Below are 3,005 nucleotides of genomic sequence, written 5' to 3'. Positions count from 1 at the left end.
GTAACACTGAGACTAAAAAGATAAACACCAAGACAACAGCAGCAGAAGGAGTATCTCGCGGGGAGGACTTCTTCTTTCAAGCCCTAAATAAGGAGGCAACAAACCCGCACAGTCATCAGGCCACGCTACCACCTAAACATGCCAATTGTCTCTCTATTCCACGTGCTCCACATTCCTCTAATATGACAGGGCGGGGAGGGAGCGGTGGTGGCGGCGGCGGCGGCAGAGGAGTCAGTGGAGAAGGTGAAGGAGCTGCTGGTGCTGGTGGTGGTGTGATAACGGTTTTGTCCTCGTTACGCCGCGGAAGTGTCTCTTGGATGCTCCCAGACACCCCGGGAAAAGCTGCAGGAAGTGGGAAGGTCTCGCCCCGTCCCTGGATCGCGTTCATTGACTGACAGTGTGATGGAATTAGCAGCGTTCTTGTTATTCTTTCCCAGACATAGAGAGAATCAGATGGCGTAGTTGAATGTGACTTGTTCTCATTACAATTTCTTCTCAAACGCATGCAGGGACAAATAGTGGGATGGAATGACGGGGGAGATAAAAAAGAAAGAGATTAAAGGAAGGAGAAATAAAGAAGTAAAGTTTTTTTTTCATTCATCTTAAATAATGTCTAGTGTTTGGGCTCGTTATGGGGTTTAAACATTGCTTTCATGATTCTAGTGGTACTTAGCAGGTTGTACTTAACGTGATTGAGTTTTTAAGGATGATGCTGAGGTGCTGCTGGTACATAATGGGCTCTAATGGAAGTTATATGGATATTCAAGTGTTTTCGTGGTTTTAAAAATAGTTTAACAATTTTCCATATTGTATATCAAGAAAACAAACCTTTCTAGATGCAAAAAATAAACCATCATATCAACGAACACGAAGAAAAACAGACGAAGGAATAGGGAGGGAATACAATTACGTGTAACAATGGCAGTCTTACGCTACTGAATCAATACAACTCGCCATTACCGCACCCTAAGGAAACTCACATAAGACCTTACATCCCCAACGTAACTCCCTGCCTCCATACATCACTCCTATTACAATTAGCTAAGCAGAGGGAGCGGCGGGACGAGACGTGACGAGACGTGACGAGGAAACAATACACAAACACGTCAGTGGGTCAGCGGGCGGAGCAATTATAGCCAACGGGAAGGTAAAGGCGGCAAAGGCGACACAAGAACCTGACGGCGAGACGAGAGAGAAAGTCAGGAGGTAGCGAAGAGTGTGAGGAGGTAAAACGTCACGCTCCCTTAACAGTGGCGGTCATTGTGGCGTAATGAAGGGGTGTCATCCTCGCAGTCCTACATTGAGTGTGCGGCTGTGTGACTTCAGACATGCTATTTTGGGGTAGGTTTGATAGAGTGACTGACGGAATGAAAGAGTGACTGGCTGATAGAACGGCTGGCTGACAGAGTGACTGGATTATTAACAAGAGGTCGGGCTGACAGAATGAAGAGCTGATAGCGTGACAGATTAGTAGAGTGACCGGACGGCTGACAAGAGGCTGGGTTTGCAGAATGAAGAGTTGATAGAGTGATGGACTAGTAGAGTGACTGGAAGGCTAACAAGAGGCCGGTCTGACAGCGAAGAGCAGATAGAGTGATGGAATGGTAATGTGACTGGCTGGTAGAATGAATGAAAGACCGTTTTTTTTAGCTTTGATGTAAGGAAGATCTAGTCAAGAACAATGAAATAGTGACAAAAACGTGACTCTAAAGATAATAACAATTCAAAGACAAGAGAACAAAGATGATAGAGTCACTGGGAGACCGTGTATTTTCCTTCTAGTTTTATATGTAAAGGCTTTGATGAAGGGTAATACAGTGTAAAAGTGATGAAAATAGAAACTCTCTGAAGGTGATAGACCGTACAGGAGACTCTTCAAAGGCGAATCAGGGAATGACAAAGATAAAAAGGTACAAGGAATAAGGAAAACGCACTGAGCAACACTAATTCTAAACGAAGCGTAGTTATTCACACTTCGCTTGACAACAAATAGAACAAGAGAGAGAGAGAGAGAGAGAGAGAGAGAGAGAAACATAAGTAGTACATATTAGCAGTCTTAATACCAGCAATTGTCACAGATAAAGTACGCATTCAGAATATTCACGTTATTCAAACCTGCTATCAGAGAATTTAGCGCCATTTAAACCCCCCCATTTGGAAATTCTTTAAAAAAATCCTCTCTCCCCCAACATCAAAAAGTAAAAGCATGAAAAAAGATAAAAAGAGATGGACGAGGATAGAAAATGCAGTGTTTTGGTGAAGAGTTCTGCTATCTTGACCACAAATTACTGAGTCTTCGATTATTACATGTGTGTGTGTGTGTGTGTGTGTGTGTGTGTGTGTGTGTGTGTGTGTGTGTGTGTGTGTGTGTGTGTGTGTGTGTGTGTGTGTGTGTGTGTGTGTGTGTGTGTGTGTGTGTGTGTGTGTGTGTGTGTGTGTGTGTGTGTGTGTGTGTGTGTGATGAATATTTTCCTATTTACAGTTTTATTTCGAGCTATACTAAAACTCTTCCTCTTCTTCCTTCTTTATCACCTCCTCCTCTTCCTCCTCTTCTTTTCCTCCTATTCCTCCTCCTTCTCCCCCTCCTCTTCTTCCTCTGTTTTGCTGAATATGGACAAGAGGAAAAGGGTATCATCAGTACATACAATAACTCATGCTGGAGGAAGAGAAAGAAGAGGAAAAGAACGAGGAGGAGGAGGAGGAGGAGGAGGAGGAGGAGGAGGAGGAGGAGGAGGAGGAGGAGGAGGAGAGGAGGAGGAGGAGGAGGAGGAAGAAGATGATGAGAAGGAAAAAAAGAAGAGGAATAGAATAGAAACAAAAGAGCAAACAAAACAAACACGGAGCAAAAATACAAAGGTAATAAAAGAACAAAAAAAAAAAACTCGAAATGACAACAAATTAAATAAATGAAAAAAGAAAAGGAAGAACAAACAAAACAAATAAAAAAATAAAGAAAAGACAAATTTCCTCTTAAAAGATCAATTGTTGCTGAGAGAGAGAGAGAG

The sequence above is a fragment of the Portunus trituberculatus genome, chromosome 25, assembly GCF_017591435.1.
Source record: "Portunus trituberculatus isolate SZX2019 chromosome 25, ASM1759143v1, whole genome shotgun sequence".
NCBI classification, from domain to species: Eukaryota; Metazoa; Arthropoda; class Malacostraca; order Decapoda; family Portunidae; genus Portunus; species Portunus trituberculatus.
This window is presented reverse-complemented; position numbering follows the sequence as displayed.